This window comes from Trichosurus vulpecula, chromosome 1, assembly GCF_011100635.1.
Source record: "Trichosurus vulpecula isolate mTriVul1 chromosome 1, mTriVul1.pri, whole genome shotgun sequence".
Classification (NCBI taxonomy): domain Eukaryota; kingdom Metazoa; phylum Chordata; class Mammalia; order Diprotodontia; family Phalangeridae; genus Trichosurus; species Trichosurus vulpecula.
This window is the reverse complement of record NC_050573.1, coordinates 556,959,406-556,979,288: the sequence shown is the minus strand read 5'-3', so window position 1 is coordinate 556,979,288 and position 19,883 is coordinate 556,959,406. Positions and strand designations below refer to the sequence as shown.

Genomic DNA, 19,883 nt, shown 5'->3' with positions numbered 1-19,883 from the left:
ACCTTGTTGCATTGCTTTTACTTGGATCTGGGTGGCAATCTTGAGTCTAAGTCCCAGCGTGAGGAGGAACACTGGCACAGTAGAACTTGTGGCCACAGGGGAGCAGTGAACCCGGTCACAGTTCCAGGGTTGAAAAGAGTGCTTGTGGTCACTCACAAATCAGTGCACAGTGCAGGAGAGTAGTAAACACTCCCTTACTTCCTTGGAAGAGCCAAAAACTTATAGGTCCCCAGAATTATCTCTGAAAACAGCTATGTAAACCTGAAGCTTGGGACAATGCCCTGCCACATGGGAAGCTAAGCCTGACTTTAGCATGGAATTAAAAGTCAAAAAATAGTCTGGAAAATGAGCAAACAACAAAAAATTCAGACCATAGACAGTTACTATTGTGACAAGAAAGATCAAAACACACGCTCAGAAGGAAATAAAATCAAAATTCCTATATCCAAAGCCTCAAAGGAAAATATGAATTGGTCTCAGGCCATGGAAGAGCTCAAAAAATATTTTGAAAATCGAGTAAGAGAAGTAGAGGAAAAATTGGGAAGATAAACGACGGATGCAAACAAAAATCGTGAAAACCCCTTTTTCCTGGCAAGATGGCAGAGTACGATCTTACTACTCACATCATGCACTTTTTGGACTGCCATCTGGTCTTCCCACTGCTCGAGTTTCTCTCAGTCAGAGATATATAATGAAAAAGAATTGCTTCAAGGAAAATTGGACCTTCTTAGTGACACAAACATGGTGGATTTTGCAATGGATGTTTATAAAAACCTTTATTCTGATGACATTCCTCATGCTTTGCGTGAGAAAAGAACTACTGTTGTTGCACAACTAAAACAGCTTCAGGCAGAAACTGAACCAATTGTCAAGATGTTTGAAGATCCAGAAACAAGGCAAATGCAATCTACCAGGAATGGTCGGATGCTGTTTGACTACTTGGCTGACAAACATGGTTTTAGACAAGAATATTTAGATATACTGTATAGATACGCAAAATTCCAGTACGAATGTGGCAACTATTCAGGAGCAGCAGAGTATCTACTTTTTTAAAGTATTGGTCCCTTCAACTGATAGAAATGCTTTGAGTTCACTGTGGGGAAAACTAGCACCTGAAATTTTAATGCAGAATTGGAACGCAGCCATGGAAGACCTTACAAGATTGAAAGAGACTATAGATAATAATTCTGTTAGTTCTCCACTCCAGTCCCCTCAGCAGAGAACATGACTGATTCATTGGTCTCTATTTGTATTCTTCAACCACCCCAAAGGTCGAGACAACATTATTGATCTCTTTCTTTACCAGCCACAGTATCTTAATACAATTCAAACTATGTGTCCACATATTCTCTGCTATTTGACTACTGCAGTCATAACAAACAAAGATGTTTGAAAATGAAGACAGGTTTTAAAAGACCTAGTCAAAGTTATTCAGCGGGAGTCCTACACATACAAAGGTCGTATAACAGAGTTTGTTGAATGCTTGTATGTTAACTTTGACTTTGATGGTGCCCAGAAGAAGTTAAGAGAATGTGAATTGGTTCTGGTGAATGACTTTTTCCTGGTGGCTTGCCTTGAGGATTTCATTGAAAACGCTCGACTCGTCATATTTGAGATTTTCTGTCGCATTCATCAGTGTATCAGCATAAGCATGTTGGCAGATAAGTTGAACATGACTCCTGAAGAAGCTGAAAGATGGATTGTCAATTTGGTTAGAAATGCTAGGCTTGATGCCAAGATTGACTCCAAATTGGGCCATGTGGTTATGGGTAACAATGCAGTCTCACCCTATCAGCAAGTGATTGAAAAGACTAAAAGCCTTTCATTTCAAAGCCAGATGCTGGTCATGAATATTGAGAAAAAACTTAATCAGAATAGTAGGTCAGAGGCTCCTAACTGGGCTACTCAAGACTCTGGTTTCTACTAAAATACTTTGGAAGAGGATCATATTGAAAAATTCCCTCTTAAATAAACATATTATACAAAATATTTAGTTCTAGAGAAAACCTGAAATATTGTGAATTTGAATAAAATTGGCAATGTTTCACTTTAAAAAAATCATGAAAAAACAGTCAACAGCTTGGTAAAGGAAGCACAAAAAATACTGAAGAAAATAACACCTTAAAAAACAGACTAGGCCAAATGGTAAAAGAGGTCCAAAAATCCAATGAAGAGAAGAATGTCTTGAAAAGCAGAATTGGTCAAATGGAAAAGGAGGTACAAAAAAAGCTCACTGAAGAAAATAATTCCATATAAGTTAGAATTGGGCAAGTGGAAACTAATAACTTTATGAGACATCAAAAAACAATAAAACAAAACCAAGTGAATGAAAATATAGAAGAAAGGAGGCAGAGACAAGATGGTGACTGGAAAGCAGGGACTTGCCTAGGGCTCTCCCCCAGGACCCTCCAAACACCTCCAAACATAAAAATGGCTCTGAACAAATTCTAGAACTGTAGAACCCACAAAATAGCAGAGGGAAGCAGGGCTCCAACCCAGGACAGCCTGGATGGTCACTGGCTAAGGTCTATTGTGCACAGAGCTGGGAGCAGAGAGGAGCAGAGCAGAGCCCAGTGTGGGCCGTGCAGACCAACCAGACTGGAAGCCAGGTGGAACAGGCCCTAGCACCCTGACTCAGTGAGCCGTGGCAGTTACCAAACTTCTCAACCCACAAACACCAAAGAAAACAGAGAAGGTTAGTAGAAAAAGCTGTGGGGAGAGAGTGGAAGGAGTTTGCAGTTTGGCCATAGCCCCTGGGACAGTGGAGGTGGGGCAGCTACAGAACTACAGCTGCAGTTGCTTCTGGCCCCAGGCCCACCTGGTGGGAGGAATTAAGTGGTAGATCAGAGCAGGAGTTCAGAGACTGTATAGATCTGAGTCAGGTGCTGGTTGGTGGTTCTTAGGGGAGGAGGAGCACTGGTGTGGCAGAGCTTGCTGTGAGAAATAAATCTGAAAACAACAGTGCATCCCCTCAAGCTTGGAACAAAGTACTCTCTACTCTATAAGCAGTCATACCCCAACAAAAAACTCAAGGGTCAAGTAGTTGACTGGGAACATGGCCAGGCAGCAAAAACAGACTCAAATTCAGACTCAGACTTTGGAATCTTTCTTTGATGACAAAGAAGACCAAAACATACAGCCAGAGAAATCAAGAAAGTCAAAGAGCCTACATCAAAAGCCTCCAAGAAAAACATGAACTGGTCTCAGGCCATGGAAGAGCTCAAAAAGGATTTGGAAAAGCAAGTTAGAGAAGTAGAGGAAAAATTGGGACGAGAAATGAGAATGATGCGAGAAAACTATGAAAAACAAGTCAATGACTTGCTAAAGGAGACCCCCAAAAATACTGAAGAAAACAGCACTTTAAAAAATAGACTAACCCAAATGGCAAAAGAGCTCCCAGAAGCCAATGAGGAGAAGAATGCCTTGAAAGGCAGAATTAGCCAAATGGAGAAGGAAGTCCAAAAGACTACTGAAGAAAATACTACCTTAAAAATTAGATTGGAGCAAGTGGAAGCTAGTGACTTTATGAGAAATCAAGATATTATAAAACAGAACCAAAGGAATGAAAAAATGGAAGACAATGTGAAATATCTCATTGGAAAAACCACTGACCTGGAGAATAGATCCAGGAGAGATAATTTAAAAATTCTTGCACTACCTGAAAGCCATGATCAAAAAAAGAGCCTAGATATCATCTTTCAAGAAATTATCAAGGAGAACTGCCCTGATAGTCTAGAGCCAAGGGTAAAATAGTAATTGAAAGAATCCACCGATCGCCTCCTGAAAAAGATCCCAGAAAGAAAACTCCTAGGAATATTGTTTCTATTCAGCTCTGGTCTTTTCACTGAGAAAGCTTGAAAGTCCTCTATTTTATTGAAAATCCATATTTTGCCTTGGAGCATGATACTCATTTTGCTGGGTAGGTGATTCTTGGTTTTAATCCTAGCTCCATTGACCTCTGGAATATCATATCCCAAGCCCTTTGATCCCTTAAAGTAGAAGCTGCTAGATCTTGTATTATTCTAATTGTGTTTCCACAATACTCAAAATGTTTCTTTCTGGCTGCCTGTAGTATTTTCTCCATGATCTGGGAGCTCTGGAAATTGAAAGAATCCACTGATCACCTCCTGAAAGAGACCCCAAAATGAAACCTCTAAGGAATATTATAGCCAAATTTCACACTTCCCAGATCAAGGAGAAAATACTGCATGCAGCCAAAAATAAACAAGTCGAACATTGTGTAGCCACAGTCAGGATAACATGAGATTTAGCAGCTTCTACATTAAAGGATCAGAGGGCAAAAGAGCTAGGATTACAGCCAGGAATCACCTACCCAGCAAAACTGAGTATAATCTTTCAGGGGAAAAATGGATATTTAATGAAATAGAGAACTTTCAAGCATTCTTGATGAAAAGACCAGAGCTGAATAGAAAATTTGGCTTTCAAATACAAGACTCATGGGAAGCATAGAAAGATAAACAGATGAGAGAAGTCATAAGGGATTTGATAAGATTAAACTGTTTATGTTCCTACGTGGAAAAATGATATCTATAACTCCTAAAATCTTTCTCATTACTAGAGCTGTTAGAAGGAGTATACATAGACAGAAAGCAGAGGTGTGAATTGAATGTGATGGTATGATTATCTAAGAAAAATAAAATTAAGGTGTGAGAAAGTAGAATGCACTGGGAGAAGGGGAAAGGGAGAGGTAGAATGGGATAAATTATCTGACATAAAAGAGGCCTCAAAGAGATTTTACAATGGAGGGGGAAATGAGGGAAATGGGGAGGGCAGCACATGAAGTTTGCTCTCATAGGAAGTGGCTCAAAGATGGAATAAGATACACACTTAGTTGGGTGTAGAATTCTATCTTGCCATATAGGAAAGTAGGAAGGGAAGGGGCTAAGAGAATGTGGGGGAAGAGAGCTGATAGAAGGGAGGGCAGTGTGGGGAAGGTAAAAGTTGTAGTCTATTTTTTAAGGTGTTACTTTCTTCAGTATTTTTTTTTGATCTCCTTTAGCAAGTCCTTGACTTGTTTTTAATGGTTTTCTTGCTCTTTTTTCTCTTTTTTTCTCTTCCCCACTTTTCCTCTACTTCTCTTACTTGCTTTTCCAAATCCTTTTTGAGCTCTTCCATGGCCTGAGACCAATTCATATTTTTCTTGGAGGCTTTTGATGTAGGCTGTTTGACTTTGTTGACTTCTTCTGGCTGTATGTTTTAATCTTCTTTGTTGCCAAAAAAAGTTTCTATCATCTGAGTTTGAGTTTGAGTCCTTTTTTGCTACCTGTTCATGTTTCCAGCCAACTACTTGACCTTTGAGCTTTTAGTTAGACTGCTTGTAGAGTAGAGAGTATTTTGTCCCAAGCTTTAGGGGCTGTGCTGCTGTTTTCAGAGCTACTTCTACTCCACTGCCTCTGCAACGTTCCACCTCCCCCAAGAACCACCAACCAGGTTTGCCATCCAGATCCAAGCAGGACACAGCAAGAGAACCTGCCTCTGCACCAGCAAAGCGCTTCTTGCACTCCTGCTCCAATCTGCCACTTGATTCCTCCCACCATGTGAGCCAGGGACTCTTGGAGCAGCTGATGCTGGAGCTCTGGGAACAGCTGCAGGAGCTTCCTGCTGCTGCTGCCACTACCTTGCCACCTCTGCCACCCCCAGGGCTGGGGTCAGACCATTCTCACCCAGATTCAGCAGCTTTCCCACTAACCTGCTCAGTGGTCTTTGGCATTTGTGGATTGAGGAGTCTGGTAACTGCCACAGCTCAATGATTCATGGCCCTCAGGCCTGCTCCACCCTACTCCTGGTTGCAATCACTATTGATGGGAGTAATCCAAATTTAAAAAAAAGCTACTGCCTCACATTTGTCAGATCAGCTAAAAGGACAAAAAAAGAAAATGACAAATGTTGGAGGGCTTGTGGGAAAATTAAAACACTAACATACTATTGGTGAAGTTGTGTACTCATTCAACCACTCTGGAGAGCAATTTGGAACTATACCCAAAGATCTATGAAACCATACACACCCTTTGACCAAGCAATAGCACTGCTAGGTCTGTATCTAAAAAGGGACAAAAAATAAAAGCAAAAGGACTTATGTGTTCATAAATATTTGTAGCAGCTCTTTTAGTTGTAGCAAAGCATTGGAAATTGAAGGGATGTCCAACAATTGGATAATGGCTGAACAAGTTGTATTTGATTGTGATGGAATACTATTGTCTTTAAGAAATGATGAGTAGGAGGCTCTCAGAAAAACTTGGAAAGACTTACATGAACTGATGCAAAGGGAAATGAGCAGAACCAGGAGAACATTGTACACAGTAACAGCTATATTATATGTTGATCTACTATGAATAACTTATCTATTCTCAGCAATACAACGATCCAAGACAATTCTTTAAGAGTTATGATGAAGGGTGCTGTCCATCTCTAGGTAGAGCCTGAATGAAGATCAAAGACATTTTTTCTTTACTTTATTTTTCTTAATTTTTTGGCAGTGTTTTCTTTCACAGAATGACTTACATGGAAATATGTTTTTTTTTTTTGTGACCACTGCTTGCCTTCTCAATGGGGTGGGGGGAGTGAGCAACAGAATTTGGAACTCAAAATTTGAAAAAAAAAAGAATGTTAAATTTGTTTTTGCATATAATTGAGAAAAAATAAAATATTAACTAAGACTAAAGAATAGGACATGACTGAAACGACTGAATAACAATAACAAAAATGTTCCACTTTTTCCATGAAGACCACCTGGATTGCCAACCCCCTGCTCTTTGTGCTATACTTATTAGAGTATCATAGATTTAGTGTAGAAGGAACCTTGGACAGCCTAGACAGGATTTTGAACTCAGACCCTCTGACTCTTTCCACTAAATCAGGATGTCTTTTTCATCTGAGTACATATTTTATCTCCTCTCACTCCTAGAGGAAGGCAAGTACTTTTTGCCTTAAATGAATAAAAAAGTGTTTATTAAGCACTTACGTGCCAAGCTCTGTGAGTGAGAGCAGACTGTCTTTTGACTGTCTTTGTATCTCCAGCAATTAGAACAGTCCTTGGCACTTAGTGGGCACATAATAAATAGTAGATGACTAATTGACTGCCCAAAGTCAGGGAATGTGTGTTGGGGTGTGATGGAGGGTGAAAAATTAGTTTGTGTTAGTAGAGACTCGTTCATCATAAATGCAAAAAAGGTAACAAACAAACAAACTGGTAGCCATCAAAATTCCTGAGTAGGAGAGGAATAAATTCTTTTAGAGATGAAGAAGCATAGATGCTAAAATTTGGTTCAGCATGACCCAGCTTGAAGAGCATTTGTAGAACACAGTCAGGTTATAGTCATTTGGGGAGAGATGCATTTTCAAAATAATGGGGACATACCTGGCAATATGAATGTTATGGGTCTATAGAGCCTAGGGCTGTTTTCTGTAGCTACTTCCCTGGTGCCTCCTGCTTTCAGAGGAAGAATCAGAAAGGTAAAAGAAAGAATAGGAAAACTATGTTACTCATTTATTAGAACATAAGATCATAGATCTAACAACTGGGACTTCAGGGGCCATCTGGTCCAACCCCCTCATTACAGATGAGAAAATTAAGGCCTCGGGTTACTGTGACTTGTCCAGGGCCATACAGGTAATAAATATCAGAGGGAGGATTTGAACCCAGGTTCCACATCTTCCAACTCCAGACTCCACTCTTCTACTTTGTAAAATGAAATTAAAGTTTCCAAAAGAATAGGAATAGTGCCTTGCCTCAAATTGCCATGACATTCCTACCTGCAGCTCAATCATAGAATCATAGATCATAATGACTTCCTTCATAGGAGCATAGATTTAAAGCTTGTAAGGACCATTTTAAGAAACTGAGGCCCAGAGTTAAGTGACTTGTTGAGGGTCACACAGATAGTAAGTATGTGAGGCACAATTCAAACACAGTTGTTGACCCTAAGTCCAGCTTTCTGTACGCTATTACCACACTGACCGAAATTAAGTCGTTTTGAGAAGATCTTCCTACCTCCCCTGAGCTAAGAGACTGGGTGGCACAATGGATGTAGAGTGTTGGGCTTGGAGTCAGGAAGACCTGAGTTCAAATTTGATCTCAGACACTTAGTAGCTGTATGACCCTCAACAAGTCACTTTACCTCTATCTGCTTCATTTTCCACAACAGTACGATGGGGATAATAAAAGCAAATACCTCCCAGGGTGGTTGTTTAAATCAAATGATAATATTTGTAAAATGCTTAGCATAGTGCCTGGCACATAGTAGGTGCTAAATAAATGTTTATTCCCTTTCCTTCCCTTCCTGAATAGGCATTTGATTGTAGGTGGCTTTCTTTACTGCTCTTCTCCTCTGATCACACCCGGAGTCAGTCTTAGGTTGATAATCTCCTCAGATGATTGTTCTCTAAGCTTCCATTAGGGAGAAGCAATCTTGTGACCTGAAAGGCAATCAGGTTTTTCCAGCCTGTTTTTGCTTGAAGGCATTGAAGCAAGTTCATCCAGGAGAAAGAACTAGTTTTCCTTGTAATTGTGGCATCTTAGAAAAAAACTATCATATCTGACCTCATTGAAGGATTAATCCCACTCACAGTTTAGGTTTCCAAGGATGCATAATTTTGATGGGTCTAATAATAGTGAAAGTGGTTTTGGTCCGTATTTTCTTTTACCTGTATTGCTTAAAATGTAGTATTTACATGGAAACGACAATGCTGAAGAGATACTTCCCCACCCCCCCGAATCTCCAATATTTGTGTATATTTCTGTGTATGGAAGGAAAATAGATTACTTTGTTAATTAGAATAATCATTTGACTTCTAATGTAAGATCAGAGCTGGAAGACCTAAGATCATTTAGGCTTTGTTCATTTCATAGAAAATGTTGAAGCCCAGAGAGCGGTGTAGCTGGACCTCAGATCACTTAACTAGTCATGTGACCTTAAGTGCATCCCTTCTCCTCTCTGGGGCTCAGTTTCCTCAGCTCTGAAATAAGGGGTTTGGGATAAATTATCTCTAAGAGTTCCTTCTAACTTTAATAACCTAGGAATCTAGGATCTACATAGCACCAACAATGGGTGATTCAGGACTAGAATCCGGGTCTCTTGACTCCAAATGTAAAGCTCTTGTCGTTTTATCCCATCCTCTAGGAAACCAGAGCCTCCCCACTCCTGGCATCCTGCCATCTGTCCTAAGCACGTCCATTTTCCCTCCCTACACCCCTAGACCTTTTCCATCTTTTTATTTCTCTTTTGAAAACAGTCATTGAATCAACCATTGCCACTGGGAGGGGTGCGACAACTGACAGCCCTTTTACCTCTCCATTTACAATCACTGTGACTCCTCAGATTCCTTTCCATGGGCCCTGTTTTCCTATGTGCATTATATCTCCCTATCAGAATCTAAACCCTGGAGGTCAGGGCCTACCTCAGGTTTATATTCATATCCCTAATGCCTTGTTCAGTACTTGGCACTGAATAGGTGTTCATTCATTCATTCATTCATTCATTCATTTTCTTTACTTTTTTAAAAAATTAAATTAATTTGTTTTTGTTACATTTTAAGTTCTGAAATGTATCCCTTCCTCCCTCCTCACCATGCACTAGAGAAGGCCACCACTGATTGAGACTTATAAGTATATGTAAAACCATACTATGCATACTTCTGTTTATCAGTTCTTCCTCTGGAGGTGGATGACATCTCTCTTCATAGATCCTTTATGGTTGATTGGAGTACTTATAATACTCAGAATAACTTGGATGTTCATAATTATTCTTTGAACAATATTGCTGTGGTATACATGTTCTCTGGGTTCTGCTCACTTCACTTTTTGTTATTTCATGCAAATCTTTCTATGTTTTTCTAAAATCAACCTGCTCACCATTTCTTCCAACACAGCAGTATTCCATCACACTCATCTACCTCAACTTGTTTGGCTGTTTCCCAATGGATGGGTGTCCCCTCAATTTCCAGTTCTTTGCCACCACAAAGAGAGATGCTATAACTATTTTAAAGCATATAGATTCTTTTTCCTTTTGTCTGATCACCTTGGAAAAGCAGACCTAACAGTGGTATTGCTGGGTCAAAGGGTATAGCCAGTTTTATAACTCTTGAGCGTAATTGCTCTCCGAAATACTTGGATCAGTTCACAGTTCCACTAACCATCCATTCATTTTCCATGCTACTTTGATAGAATAAAAGATTCTTAATTTAATTTAGTGCAGAGATAACAATTTTATGTGCTTGAAGAACAAAGTTATTGATATATTTTAACCATTTATTTTCTACTTTAATGATTGATTCTGCTTTCTGAACTCATTTTCCACATCCCACCAAACTTTCCTGTCTATCTGCTTCATCTTTCCTTCAGATTTCATTAGGGGTTCTAATTTCTGTGCTGTTTGCCAACCAGGGATATATTTTTAGCAACATGTTATGCAGCCCTACAAACTGGGTGTTCCAAATGAAACCACTGGCATGTAACCTAGTCCTAGTGACTTCTGAGGATGACACTGTAATAATATAGTGATCTCAGGCAGAGCAGATGTTTCAGACAGGAGCTTCTGTTTCCAACAATAAACCCTTCTGTGGCTGTGCGAAGGGCGTTGCCTGCCTTCTCGGAAGCGCTGTGCCACTGGGGGATTCAGTGTGTTTGCCAGCTGTGACACATATGGTGTCCTCCATCTGACCCAGTCTACAAGCTCCTTTTGAGGATTAGAGATAAAGTCCTGGAGTCTCCATTATCATGAGAAGGGAAATACATAGCAACATTTGTCCCCTTGAAGGTCATTCTCCATTATACCCATTTGGAAATTCATTGAAATAGCATGGGCATGGCTGAGTCCTCAGCCTAGGAAGCCAGAATCCCTCTTGGGTTCCTTGTGGGGAAGGATGCCAGCTGGAGATGGCAACTTAAGGACTTTGGATCCAGTTTATGCTTCTATTGATACAACAGTAGACATGTGGGGAAATGAGGTCCTCACAAAGGGTAAATCCAGAGCCCAGACCTGAGGCTTGTGGAGACCTCCATTCAGTTCTGCTCAACAACCATTTCTCATATACCTATTATGTGACAGTCCCTTCCCTGGGAGCTGGGGCTACAGAAAACCACACAGTCCCACCTTTAAGGAGCTTATGACTGGATGCAGGGCTGGGATATGATGCATTTACAAATATTTAGGATATATAAGCTAATAATAATATAAATCATAGCTAGCAAACAATTGCATTTTAAGATTTGTAAAGCACGGTATATATGTTATCTCCCTATATCCAAAAAACAAAACTATGAGGTAGATGCTAGTATCATTCCCATTCTACAGATAAAGAAACTGTACTAGAAGAAAATTGAAAGAAGGGATCACTTTCACCTAGGGAAAGTCAAGGAAGGCTTCCTGGAGGAGTGGTTCTTGAGCTGGGCCTTGAAATCCTTCTCTTCCTTCAGAAAATGGAGATGAAGAGTAATTGTGTCCCAGGCATTGGGAAGGATCCGTGGGAATGTGTAGAGAGAAGACTCTGAAGTATAAGATTGGGGAATGACTGGTAATATAATTTGGTGGAATATAGAGTATATTTAGCAAAGGATTGATTGAGGGACTCCTCATTGAGTCCCCCAATCCATTTGATAAAATTACAGCATATGGACCTTTGCCATGGAGTTGGATATGCTCCCTGTCTCTGTGTGGATGGACTTGTGTTTTGCTTGGATGACATAGAAACTCCTGATTGTTCCTTGCAATTTGAGAAGTTATGACAAAGATGAGAGTCAAGGGGAGCTGCCCACTCTATGGTCTGTGAGAAGATCAAAGAGAAATGGCCCCATCTATTTTGGACCATCTCTCTAGGTGCCTTGGCTATCTTTTTCCTCAATCCTTGGACTTCTTGCAAAAGGGGAAGGGATTTCTTCCCTTACTCCATTCACCTCCACATCTCCCCAGTCAATGGCAACTTACTTGAGAAGAAGATGGCAGTGGTGGTCACTTTGCTTTCCTAGGTGGAGCTAGGACTGGCCCTTGAATCTTTCTGCTTCATTACTTGAGCACGGGTCATTGACCAGTTATGGACCAGAAATGGATGTTGCCAGCCAAGAACAGTAACCCGGTGGATCCCAGGTTCCTGAGCCAAGTGCCAGCTGCCCAGAGGGAGGTGATTTCTTCAACATCATACTTTGAGGAAGATGACTGTTGTCAGGATCATCTTGTAGCTAGGTACTGAGGAAAGCCATGAGGAAATCCAGACCTTGTGGGCTGCTCAGAGAGCATAGAACTGAGGTGAACATGAATACAAAATATCTGGCTAGCCTTCCCACAAAGGGCTTTTTCCTTAGTAGGCTATTTAATATATTGATGTTTTTAATATCTATTCAAATGTTACCCAGGATTCAAGTGTAGGCCTTGCTATGCTCATTGGTAGAATGATTTCTCAGCATTCGTACATGCTTTGTATTTTAGGCAATCTCTGTGTAGAAAGGAAGGAAATATGCACCTATTAAGTGCTTGCTGTGTGCCAGGCATTATACCAAGTGCTTTACAAATATTATCTCATTTGACTTTCATGATGATCCTGTGAGTCAGTGCTATTATCATCTCCACATTACAGTTGAGGAAACTGAAGCAGACAGGTTAAATGACTTTCCCAGGGTCATACAAATAGTAAGAGTTTGAGATGGGATTTGAACTCAGGTCTTCCTGACTCGACCAACACTCTTATCTACTATTCCATCTAGCAGACTCAATTGGAAAAAATAGACAATTGTTCTTTATGGGTTGCCCACATTGTATATTGTGAACTTTTAATTTTTTAAAATTTATTTAACATATTTAGTTTTCAGCATTGATTTTCACAAGAGTTTGGATTACAAATTTTCTCCCCATTTCTACCCTCCCCCCCTCCAAGATGGCGTATATTCTGGTTGCCCTGTTCCCCAGTCAGCGCTCCCCTCTGTCACCCCACTCCCCTCCCAACCCCTTTTCCCTTCCTTTCTTGTAGGGCAAGATAAATTTTTACGCCCCATTGCCTGTGTATCTTATTTTCTTGTTGCGTGCAAAAACATTTTTGTTTGTTTTTGAACATCTGTTTTTAAAACTTTGAGTTCCAAATTCTCTCCCCTCTTCCCTTCCCACCCACCCTCCCTAAGAAGTTGAAGCAATTCAACCTAGGCCACACATGCTATTCATTATGTATAACCCTTCCACAATACTCATGTTGTGAAAGACTAACTATATTTTGCTCCTTCCCAACCCATCTCCCTTTATTGAATTTTCTCCCTTGACCCTGTCCCCTTTCTAAAGTGTTTGTTTTTGACTACCTCCACCCCCATCTGCCCTCGCCTCCATCATCCCCCCCATTTTTTTATTGTGAACTTAACAAGTGACAAAAGATTCCATTATCCTAATATTTAATATACAAAGAAAAGATTTTATGCAAAACTGTGAACTTTTATTATGTATAGTTTTTTAAAAGTATATATCAAATTCAATACAATAGTAAAAAACTCCTTTGCTTTCTCTGTAAGAAGATTGAGGGACTGGCTCTGCATTTGTGTTTGTGGGTGGAATTGGGAGAGGAGGTGCCTCAGTATAGGTTGTAGGGGATATAATAAAGCTTGCTAACACAAGGAGGAAATTACCTTTTGGATCTGTCCACAGGGAAAGATTCATGACCAAAGAAGTGAGAGGATTACAGTAAATAAAATGAATAATGTTGACTATATAAAATTTTAAAAAGCTTTTGCATAAACCAACCAATGCAGCTAATATTAGAAGGTAAACTTTTAAGTGGGAAAAAAATCTTTGCAGCAAGTTTCTCTGATAACGGTCTCATTTCCAAGGCATATAAGGGATTAACTAAAATTTATAAGAATAAGAGCCATTCCCCAACTGACAAATGATCAAAGGATATGAAAAGACATTTGTCAAGGGAAGGAATCCAAGCTATCTATGACCATATAAAACAATGCTCCAAATCACTAATGATTAGAGAAATACAAATTACAACAACTCTTAGATTCTACCTCACACCCGTCTGACTGAAAAGTTGACAAAAAAAAATGACAGCGTTAGAGATACTGTAGGAAAACAGGCACACTGATCCACTGTTGGTGGAGCTGTGAAATGGTCCAGCCCTTCTGGAGAATCACTTGGAACCATGCCCCCAAAGGTGCTAAATTATTCACAGTCTTTGACCTAGCTGTACTCTAGTTCAGAGAAAGAGGAAAGGGTCCTATATAGAGAAATGTGCACAGATATTTATAGCAGATCTTTTTGCAGGGAAAAATTACTGGAAATAAAGTCGATACCCATGAATTGGGTGAATAGTTGAAGAAACGGTATAGGAATGTTTTGGAGTGCTAGTGTGATGCAAGAAATGATGAAAGAGATGGTTTGAGATGAACTTGGGAAGACTTGTATGAACTAATTAAGAGTGAAGTGAGAAGAACCAGGTAAGGTTCAGCAGCCTTGAAAAAATGAACAATTGTGAAAGACTCAGGAACTGTGATGAATGTAGTGACCAACCAAGATTCCAGAAAACTGATGGTGAATAAAACTGCCCACCTAATGGCAGAGAGGTGTTGGGCTAAATCTGCAGAAGGAGTGATATTTGTGGACCTGGTCAATATGGGAATTTGTTTTGCTTCGTGATGCATATTTTCGCGAAGATTTTCTTTTTCCTTTTCAGTGAGGGAAGGCAAAAATTAATTAAATAAAAGAAAGTCAATAAAGCTTAACTACAAGTGTGGCTGCTGCTTATGTCTAGTGAAGGACTTTTACTAATCTTTGAGGGAAGATCAAAGGACTTTGAGGGCTTTCTTCCTCTTCTACTTTCTCAGACTTGATTTCTAGCAGCAATACAGGGAAAGGCACTATTTAAAAGTCCCAGGGTCATGTGTGAAGGGCCTATGGAAAAAACAGGAGAGACCATTTGGTGCTGTCAATGGGCTGCTGCCCTGGAGACAGGGCTTTGCTTGCAGAGCACAATGGAGAGCACCAGCCTGATGAACTCAGCCTGACATTTTTTTCTGTGCTCTTCTCTATGCTTTCTCTCTGCTTCATCCATTCAAGAGTGGAGGGGAAAAAGAATTGAAAACAGGACCAAAACAGATGTCAGCAAACTATGGCCAACTCACTGCCTCTTTCTGTGCTGCCAGTGAGCAAACTGGATTTGTCCCTCAGGCATGGTTTATAGACCCCAGCCTAGAAGAAGCAGCTTTGAGTGGTCTGGATGTTCCTGAATGGAGTAATAACATAAAGTCCTGGTGTTATCACTGTGAGTGATTGATTCTCATTGTTGGGGGCTCAAGAGCCATAATTGTGAAAAGGGGAAGTATATTCCCTCACAGCAGTATTACCCCTAGGATCCTGAGAGAATTTGAGAGTAGCATGAATGGTGATGGACACCTGGGAAGGTGGACCTCCTTGGGTTAGGGCAAATGGGAGGTGAGGGAGGCAGTCCAGAAAGAATGATAGCCTGCACCCTGTGTGATGGTTTACATTGTAGTGATCCGTGCTAGGCTAGATGTTACATGTTAAAGTGAACTGATATGCTTCTATGGAGAATGCATCAACCAACTTATATTTTTATATTTAACTTTTTTAGTCATTTCAGTTGTGTCTAACACTTTGTGACCTCATTTGGGGTTTTCTTGGCAAAGATACTGGAGTAAGTACTGCCATTTCCTTCTCCAGCTCATTTTACAGATGAGGAGACTGAGGCAAACAGAATTAAGTGACTTGCCCAGGGTCACACAGCTAGCAAGTGTCTGAGGCTGGATTTGAACTCAGAAAGATGAATCTACCTGACTCCAAGCCTGGTGCTCTATCCACTAAGTCATCAACTGCCTCTAAAAAAAATTAAAAAAATATATATATACACGCCTATAATATATATATGTTTGTATAGAAATATTTGCATACACACACATACAAATGTATATATACACACATACATACATGCATATGTAATATATATGTGTTTGTATACACACACACACACACATACAAGATAGTAGTGAAGGCAGGTAACTGAGTATGCATAGTATGATCCTAGAAGGTCAACAGTTTGCTAAAGAAGAGAAGAGCTGGCGCATATAATAAATGCTAAGAATGACCTTTGGGAGAAGAAGAAAATGAACTGGTCATTGGTCTGTCTTACTGTTGAGTAGTAAGCTGTTCCATAAGTTGTAGTGGTGTTGGGCAGTGGTTCAAGTGGTTCAAGAGTTTAGATCAATTACAGCAAATTAATGTGATCTATCTATTACATTCACTTTCATGTAACAGGAGCAAAACGTAAGTGGGGGACCAATAATTACGAGGTAAATGGAACTGGAAAATGTGGGAAGATCACACATGGGTACTATTCTACAGGCACTGTGATCTTTTAAAACTCCAAGTATATTTAGATATACCTGTCTGCATCATTTTTAAGTGGACATGTTTCCCCTATTTCTTGATGCAGCCCTGATTTTTGTGACTTTGGGCTATCTCTTAAGGGGATTTATGTCTTGCTCTTAGTAGGCTTATGTTGAAATAACTGTTGGACCCTGACTCCCACCCAAAATACTGTCTCTGTGTTTTTCCTTATTGGTATATTTATTTTTTTAGTGCTGTCATACCTTGCCTCTTAGGAGCGTTAAGACACAGACCTGTATCCTTAGCTTTATTATAATGGCACTTTTTGAACTACTTATTGTCAAGACAAAACTTTTTGCTTTGTATAAAGATCTTTTCAGGGTTAAATTAAAAGATTAATATAATATGTGTGTGTGTGTATGTAGATATAATTAATCATCACAATAATCGAAATGTATTTTTCTTTAAAGAAAAAAAATGACCAGTGCTGCGGGTAGGTGGGCTGAACTCTGAAAGTGGCTTGAAAGGGTGGTGGGAGAAAAAGGGAGGGAAGACACGGTTTAAGAAGAGAAAAGGAAGAATTTTTTTCTTTTTTTTCCAGTAACTGAGGGATGATACAAATCTTTTTGTTTTATAGATGAGAAATTGGGTAGAAAAACAGGTCCAGAGAGCCCTTATACCTAGTAGTGAATCTGGGAGTAGATCCCATATCTCCTCCTCCCAACATAGTACTTTCTAGACTATATCATGCTGCATGCTTAAACATTTTTATTTTCATTTTGCTTAACACATCTTTTTATTATTTTAGAAAATTCTGTTCCCCATTTTTCCTTTGCAGTGTAAGCCATATAAACAAACTTTGCACCATACAAAACAGAAACTCTACCACAAATGGGATTGTTATGAGAGATGATGATTTTCTCATATTGGCTGTTCTCAGCACCACTCTTGCCCCCCCCTACCCCCCAATTCCACGACTTCTTCATCCCCATCTTGGCATCTGAAATGCTGTGATCCAGGCTGTTTCTATTTTTAGATATATATTTATTAACAATGAATGTTCCTGTGTGAAATGGAAATTTTTCTTCCTCTTCTAATTGAGCCTTTCCTATGAATGTGATCTGAAGGAACCATACAGTTAATCAACAGTCATTAAATTGAGCAAAATTCATGCAAGACTTGAGAATAATTTGCAAAAAGTCAGAAAGTAATTTCTTTCCCTTTCTCTTGCCTTAAGGGGAAGTGGACTTTTTTTGTATTAATAACCTCATTAGCACTGTTGCTGTGGTTAATAAATTACTCTGGAGGATGTGCTTTCTGGCAAATTACCACTTTCTCCCTATTTTCTCATGATAATTGCAATAACATCTCCTTTATTCTTATTGCCAACTATTGAAACATTAGATGAAGAAAAAAATCCAGTTTTCATGCTAGATATAATTAAATGCAAAAGTTATTCTAAAATAAAGGTTTAGCTACATATGGCCAAACCCAAGGAATTCAGTAAGATGGAAGAAGCTATAACCTAATAATTTTTCAGCTTAAGATTCTCTCCAATAAAATTAGGAACAAAAAATGACAAGGTTGATGAGACACTGCATGACATAGTGACTGGAGGGCTGGCTGTGGAGTCAAGAAGACATACCTGGGTTCAGTCCAGCTTTGATGGAAGCTACTGGCTAGTAACCATGGGCAAGGCATTGAACTTCTCAACCCCGGAGGCAAGTCTCTAAGACATTCATTACAAATGAATTGTCCATCTTCACTGCTGAAGGAAGTTTCTATTCCAGGAGTTCTCAAAATGGCTGAATTCACAAATCTGCACCAAAAAAATGGAAAAAAATTTCTCCTACAATATAATGTTAAGCTGTTCTGCTTATAATCTCTAAGGACATTATTTTTCTTCCTCAAAAATGAGAATGACATTTGCCCTTCTTCCATTTTCAGGGAATATGTTACTCACTATTTTTCAAAACCCCTGTCTGGTGGCTAATGACTTTGTTCCCCCAACAAGTCAGGAACAGATATTGGGGTAGAGTCCCTAGGGATCACAGGTCCAGAATAGCAATAGTAACCATAAAGATTATTATATGCTTTCAGTGAGCCCACAGAAAATGAACTTGCATCTACAAAAAGCAGTTATCTACATGTGCAATAGATAGCAGAAAGTTAAATATAAGAGAATAGTAGCAGAATAATGACTTGGCCTATGACTTTCTATTTGAATTCAAATGATCAAGGTGAGAACAATGATTTTTCTTTTTCTAAATTAAAGTTTTTTTCAATGAACAAAAATCCACCTTTCTTCCTTCCTACCTACTCCCTACCAATTGAGAAAGAAAAACAAACCCCATATTTTTGTTGTGGTTCAGTTGTTTAGTCATGTGTGACTTTTCATGACCCCATGGGCCAGAGCACGTCAGGCCCTTCTATCCTTCACTATCTCTCAAAGTCTGTCCAACTTTATGTTTGTCGTTTCCATGACACTATCTATTGTCATTCATTTTCCCTCTCGCCTTCAATCTTTCCCAACATTAGGGTCTTTTCCAGTGAGCCCTGTCTTCTCATTATGTGGCCAAAGTATTTAAGCTTCATCTTCAGTATATGACCTTCCAGTGAATAGTCTGAATTCATTTCTTTAAGTATTGACTGACTTGACCTTCTTGCTGTCCAAGAGACTCTCAGAAGTCTTCACCAGCACCACAATTTGAAGGCATTGATTCAGTGGCACTCAGCTCCCCAACTGTCACAGCCATGTATGGCTGCTGGAAGAACCACAGCTTTGACTAGATGGACCTTTGTCAGCCAGGTGATGTATCTCCTTTTTAGTATGCTGTCCAGATTTGTAAACCCATATTACAGACAGGTATAGTCAAGCAAAATAAATTCCTGCATTGGCCATGCCCATATATATGTATGTATATACATATGTGAAATATAATATTCATATCCATATGTACTTCTCTACGTAATCTGAGTTAGTGAACTCTGTCAGGAGGTGGGTAGCATGTTTTGTCATGAATCCTCTGGAATAATGGTTGGTCATTGTACTGAGCAGAGTTCCTAAGTCTTTCAGAGTTGTTTAGCTTTACAATATTGTTATTATTTAATATATTCTGCTGACATCATTCTACATTAGTTGACGCAAGTCTTCACAGGTTTCTCTGAAACCATTCCCTTTGTCGTTTCTTATAGCACAAGAGTATTCTATCACTTCATATTCAAGAACCTGGAGAACAATTATATTTTCCCCCACAACAACACTAGTAATATGGTGGCAATCCAAGATCAGGTCATTGCCACCAGAAATTAGAGTAAGTTTAGCCTAAAATAACCCAAACATTAATCAAAGGGGATTATGGGAAGAAATAATAGAACCTATGTAGGACATCATTACATGTTGAACAAATTTATCTTCTACCAAATATCTAGAGAGCTGTGACCTGGTGGCTGAAATTATACATCAGAAGCTTACATTTTTCATAAATTAATAGATGGAAAATTCTCATACTACTAATATGTACCTCAAAATATGCTTGAGAATTC

The 19,883-nt window shown here is 39.4% G+C and overlaps 1 protein-coding gene and 1 pseudogene across 1 annotated transcript in view; both read left to right on the top strand.

Annotated features, from left to right (window-relative positions):
• Window positions 1–19,883, top strand: part of SUSD1 (sushi domain containing 1) — a 278,160-nt gene that overhangs the window by 52,251 nt on the left and 206,026 nt on the right. The gene's annotated exons all lie outside the window — the stretch shown is intronic.
• LOC118837359 lies at window positions 597–2,050 on the top strand (annotated as a pseudogene).